Source organism: Miniopterus natalensis, chromosome X (assembly GCF_054644295.1).
Source record: "Miniopterus natalensis isolate mMinNat1 chromosome X, mMinNat1.hap1, whole genome shotgun sequence".
Classification (NCBI taxonomy): Eukaryota; Metazoa; Chordata; class Mammalia; order Chiroptera; family Miniopteridae; genus Miniopterus; species Miniopterus natalensis.
The window spans coordinates 49862159-49868813 of NC_142103.1; the positions used below are offsets into that span (position 1 = coordinate 49862159).

Below are 6655 nucleotides of genomic sequence, written 5' to 3' on the forward strand. Positions count from 1 at the left end.
CAATTGAATTCAGGTCATTGTGAAATATATAAAGATAAATAAGCATGGTTTCTGCCTTCGCTATGCTTAAGAAAAATAAGTTATTTGCCATAAAATTCATAGTCCAAATATGGTAAATGTCATAAATAAGGTACAAACAAATTGATAAAATGATTTAGAAATTATAGATTGCTTTCAGCTGTATAAATTTGCAATCGATAATTCAATAAGACAAATTCAATATTTGTTGACTGAATGAATAGGTGGATGAATGGTTGCATGTGGAGGATATGGCAGGTACTCGAGCTGAGCCTTGAAAAATTAAAGGATTTAGATGGGAAGAGATTGGATGGTACTTTCCAAAGAAAGGAAAACCCACAAAACTTCTTGAAGGGAAATGTGGGATTATATTATGGAGATATTAAAATGCAAATGTAAATTCATGAATGTATATGTGTGTTTTCACACCAGCCTCCTCTCTGACACATCCTCTCAGTCCTGTTTATTGTCAGGAACTCTTGCCTAACTGAATTTCCCTTAGAAAAGCAGTCCTCAGCTCTGACCTTGAAGCAGGGTAATCACCAAAATGAAGTGCATGCCTTTACCCTCAACTTCTTCTACCTGATACATATTCCCACCACAAAGGTTTGGTATGCTGCACCTTGATCTTAATTATGTTCCTATTATAATGACAATATGAAAATGGCCAGTCCCTGCTATAGCAGGCTTGACTCCCATAATATCCCCAAAGATGGCCACTCTAGCATGCCTTTTTTTCCACACATGATAACTTTCTCCATTCACTTATTTATACAAAATCAAATCACAAGTTTTTCTCTTCATAGAAAGTTAAATATAGTCTGGGCTTGACAGTCCATGCAATTAGATATGCCACATAAAATCACCCTTGGACTCATAGGGCTGCAGCAACGTACAAGGCAATGGGTCTTGTAAATCATGTCTTTACTGAGGACAATTTAAAAAATCATATAGTTCAAATATTGAAATTGGGCATGTATGATACACTTCTACGGGAAACTGAACTAGAGAATTATCAGCACTTCATAGGAAAGTAGTTTTGGCATATACTGTTGAATTAGTACGTGTTTTCCCAGTAAGAAAAAAGCTTTTGCATCACGGTAATGATCCTGATTACCCAGTTACTGGTGTATACCTCCTCAAAATGAGATAAAACCACAGAGCGAGTGTCAAGGACTAAAAACTTAGTGAAGAGGTCATCCATGGAAGAGTCCTACTTATCACTCACAAAGATGCTAATTGTGCATTAGTCATTTTATTCCTGTAACTAATGTAAGTGCAAAAGAAAAATGAAAAACTTACAAAAACAAAACCTACAAAAACAGAATCTACAAAAACAGAAGGGTGGATAATGATTTCAGGATATTGTAGCTTTTTAATCTATTGGTACACTGTGTTGTTATAAAGTCTTGCCTACAGAAATTATGAAAATATTCAGACATTATGTCCAAACACTTGGTATTTATTAAAGCCTCAAGGAAACCCAATGGCTCTTTGTATCTTTGAACATGTTTATTTTGAAAAACCAAATGGCATGTTTGAAGACCAAGTAGTAAGATATCATTGTGGTCAGCATCTGGCAATTTAAGCACCTGTAAACAGGATTTGTTGAGCACTGTTCCTGAATTTGCTATGCCTTCTGTTCTTGGTTACTCAGGAAAATGTGGACTTCCACATGTGAAGGGGCTGTATAAAAACTGATATCTCAGAAGAACTTTGTTCTAGCAGATATGAAATTAAGAGAATTTGATGTTCAAAAATAAAATTTTGTAGTATTGTCAGACAGCTTTAAAGGTGAAATAATTGTTCCTATAGATGATTCATTTGTAAGAAACAATACCATTCCATCTACAATAAAATTTTTCAAAGAATCTCATGCAAAAGAAGTGCACGTTTGGGTAGCTTTCTCACCAATAAGATTTCCATTCTTCATGAGAATAAACATTTCCACAGAAGGAGAGCTTATTGCCAATAAATTTGATAGTCTTGCAGAATATCCAGGATCAAACAGTGTCATGTATGTCAGTAAAAGTACTGAATTCATCTTCATGGAAAGGTATAAAATTATTTAAAAATCAGAAAATAAAAAAGCAAGAGATCATGATTCAAGAAAATGAAAATAGTCTGTAATGTTTTTAAAATAATAGTTGTACAGCTTGCCTCACTGAAGAATATCCTGTAGAACTGGAACAGTAGCCTTATGATTTTTTTATTAAATATATAAAGTTGGTTAAAAAGTAACAGCCTTAACCCGGACAGCGTGGCTTAGGGGTTGAACATAGACCCATAAATCAGGAGGTCACGGTTTGATTCCTGGTCAGCACACATGCCCAGGTTGTGGGCTCGATCTCCAGTAGGAGGAGTGCAGAAGGCAGCGAATCAGTGACTCTCATCATTGATGTTTCTATCTCAATTTTCCTCTCTCTTCTTCTCTCTGAAATCAATAAAAACATATTTTTTAAAAGTAGCAGCCTTATTAAAGTGTGACTGTTATTCAGGTGATAAATGTAAAAATCATCCCATATGCTTACATTTTACTTTTGTGCAGAGTTTTTTCTGAAAAGTATACCTAAGTGACTTGTTTATTCTAATAATCTTAGATAAATATTTTGGTTATCAAGAAATTTAGTTAGTCCTATCAGTTTTAGTAAAACTTTGAAGCTACCAATTTTGAGATCACATATATTTGTTTTCAGATCATCAGCAGTAACGCAAAGAATAGATACTTTTCTGTTTTAGCGGAGAATAACTGGTACTATACCTTCCCAAAAATTCTTACAGAAATTTATAAAATAATTTTTGAGAGCTGTTGAAATTCAGTTATGAAATAATTTCATAATTGAACTTTGCTAATTTCATATAATATGGCAATATATGGTATTCTTTTTTAAAAAAATGTTTTTATTGATTTTTAGTGAGAGAAGAAGAGAGAAGGATAGAGAGAAACATCAATGAGCTTCCTCCTGCAGGTCCCCACTGAAGATAAAATCCACACCCAAGGCATGTGCTTTCACCAGAAACTGAACTGGTGAACTCTTGGCTCATGGGTCGATGCTCAACCACTGAGCAACACCAGCCAGGCTGTGATATTCTTTTTGATACAAATATTGGCTAATTTTGTATGCCTGAAATGAGAAGGCAGGTAGTAAGTGGTTTTTGACAGGTGCATGCTTTAAAATGTTTGTAAGAGATTAGGTCAAGGCAGGAGATATATAGCAAATAAGAGAGGAGAGTTAAATGTAATGTTTTCTGCAAAAATCAATTATACCTCATATGTACAGTTTTGATTGTAATTATGACCCTATCTAACCCTAGAATAATCTTAAAATAAAAACACTTTGTCCATTTTTCCCAACTGTGCAGTGGCTTGCTTATATAGCTAATCTAAATAACTAACAGGCATGTGAATAAGTATCATATTTTTGGTGGTTAAAACCATCATTTTACACTTCCTCCAAACTTTTAGGTATTTCATGATTATTAGTTTTTGAAATGTTGCTGTTATTCTCTTGTTTCATCTTTTTAACGGTCTTTCATAGAACATATTTTTCAATTTAATGAAATCTAATTCACAATTTTTCCCTTTTATGTATTGTACTTTTGGTGACAATTCTAAGGACTTTTTGCCTAACTTTAGACAATGAAGATTTCCTCATTTTTTTTCTAAAAGTGTTATAGTTCTTACATTCTATATTTGTCTCTGATTCATTTTGAGTTAAATTTTGTATAAAGTGTGAGATTTAGATCAAAGTTTTCTTTTTTTCTTCTTTGCCTATAGTATCCAGTTGCTCCAGAACTATTTGTTGGAAAAACTATATTTCCCCCATTCAATTATTTTTGCTCCTAATGAAAGTGAATTATGCCACAACATGAATGAACCTTGAACACATTATGCTAAATAAAAGAAGTCAGACACAAAAGGCCACATATCGTATAATTAAAAATGCCCAAAATATGCAAACCCATAGAGATAAAGTAGATTAGTGGTTGCCTATGGCTGGGAGTTTGAAGGGATGGGGGATGGGGGTTTGTTTTTGGGTGATTAAAATAGTTTGGAATTAGATAGTTGTGATGGTTAAACAACTTTGTGAATATACTAAGAAACACTGAATTGTATACATTAAAGGATGAATTATATGTCATGTAAATTATATCTCAAAAAAATTATACCTCAAAAAAGTCAGTTGGTCTATTTTTGTGTTCACTATTCTGTTACATTGATCTATGTGTTTAACAGACACACCAGACATTGGTATAATGGCATTAGCTAGACTACACCTCTAACAAACATAATTTATAAAACTCAAGAAGAGAATGAAAGCCTATTGTATTATCCATATTTTCTCTTATTTTGTTTTTTTTCCTTCCTGATAGTTCAAGGCTTCTTATTTTATCATTACATTTTGTGCAGAGAACTTCCTCTAGCCATTCTTCTAGGGTAGGTCTGCTGGTGACAAATTCTCCTGGTTTTCCTTCATCACTTTCCTTGATTTCTCACTTTTTCTTGAAGGATATTTTAACTGGCTAAAGGATTTGGATTTGGCAGTTTTCTTTTTTCCTTCAGCACCTGAAAAATATTGTGCCACTTCTTTCTGATTTTAATGGTTTCTAGTGAGAAATCATTATCATTTGAACTGTTTTTCCTCTATATGGTAAGGTGTTGGTTTTCTCTGGTTGCTTTCAAGATTTTTTCTCTGTCTATAGTTTTCAGAAGTTTAATTTTGATGTGTCTTGGCATGCATTTCTTTGTTTTTATTCTGTTTTGGGAGTCACTCAACTTCCTGTATATATATTCAGAAAAAGTTTATGTCTTTCTCCAATTTTGGAAAATTTCAGTCAATATTTTTTTGAATACTATTTGTTTCTCTCTCTCTCTCCCCCTCCTCTCCCTGTCTCCCCTTCCCTCCCTTCTCCCTCCCTCCCTCCCTCCCTCCCTCCCTCCCTCCCTCCCTCCCTCCCTCCCTCCCTCCCATCTTCTTACTACTTTCCCTCTCCCTCTCCTTCTTCCTCTCTCTCTCCCCTCTATACCTCTGTGACACACAAATGATACCGGTGTTGGACACGTTGTTGTTGCTTTAAATATATCTTTATTGATTTCAGAGAGAGGAAAGGAGAGGGAGAGAGAGATAGAAACATCAATGATGAGAGAGTCATTGATCGGCTGCCTCCTGCACACCCCCGACTGGGGATCTAGCCCGCAACCCAGGCATGTGCCCTGACCTGGAATCGAACCCCAATCACCTGGATTCTAGGTCGATTCTCAACTGCTGAGCCACGCCCGGCTGGGCGACACATTGTTTTTATTCCATAAGTAAGTTATGATAGTTTTGTTGTTGTTTTTTTTTGATTTTTAGTGTATTTTCTTCTGTTGTCAGCTTGGGTAATTTCTATGGTTGTACCTTCTAGTACACTGATTCTTTAATCCATCCCCTCCATTCTGCTCTCCACTTCATTCGCTGAGGTTTTTATTTCAGTTACTGTACTTTTCAATTCTAAAAAATGTCATTTAGTTCTTATTTGTATTTTCTTTTTTGTTGAGGTTTTATGTTTTTTATTTGTTTAAAGTGTGTTTGTAATTGCTCATTGAAATAGTTTTATCATAGCTGCATTAAAATCTTTGTCAAATAACTTTTAGCATCTCTGTCATCTCAATGTTGGCATTTACTGAATGTATTTATATATTCATTTTGAAAACATATTGGTCCTTGTTATGACAAATAACTGAGAATCAATAACAGAATGTATTGATTTTGGTTTTTTTATTCATTCAACATTTATTATTTATGATATGTAAAGTTGTATTAGGCAATTACTGAGTATAAAAATAGCTCAACCACTGTAGAAGGATAGCGGGGGAATTTTTTTGTCAGGGGAACTTCACAGAGAAAGAGTGGCTTCTCACATCCACATTCTGATATTGGATAAGTCAGTAGCAATTTTTCCAGATAAAAAATGCCATGATTTTCTTTTAGCTACCAGACAATTTGAGCTTAATTCAAGACCAAGTACACATAATATATGGGAAAACTTAGCATGCATTTTTGCAGGTCAATCCTCCTCATAAATCTTTTTTCCCCAATCACATTTTCTCTTCAATTCGGTTCTTTATGTTATTAATATCCTTCAGTATCGCCAATATTTATGTAGGCTTCTTTAAATCCTTACTATCTGGACATTTTTTCCAGGTTGCACCATAAGGAAGAGGGACACAGGAAGGAGGAGATGGTAGACTCCTTGAGTTCACAAAAGCTTTCTGGGAGTCCAGGAAGTTCACAGCCACCTTCTATATCATGTGGTAGTTGCGTTGTTAGGCCATTTCAAGTTAAAAAAGAAATGAAGGTGGAAAAGTGAGAGACAAGGCTTTTCTTATTAGGCCAAATGGCTTTTCACTTTCTGGGTCTGGCAGGTGGCAAAAGTCAACCCTTAGTGGGATTTAAGGGTTGTTTGGAGACTCCTGTCGGTGGGATAGCCCTTGTGAAGTTCTAGCCCCAGGTGGACACTGCTCTATACTGAGTGGTCCACTGCAACTTGTTCTGCAGGTGCTAGGATCCAATTTGCCTTCACCTTCATGCTGCAACTCTTAGGTCCTTGTTTTGAACAGGGCCCAAGACAATACTATATCTCTGTCTTTAGTAGT

The 6655-nt window shown here is 35.1% G+C and overlaps 1 pseudogene; it reads left to right on the plus strand.

The window, feature by feature from the left end:
• The first annotated feature begins 250 nt into the window (after positions 1 to 250).
• On the plus strand, positions 251 to 2214 carry LOC107545423 (amidophosphoribosyltransferase-like; annotated as a pseudogene).
• Positions 2215 to 6655: the final 4441 nt, after the last annotated feature.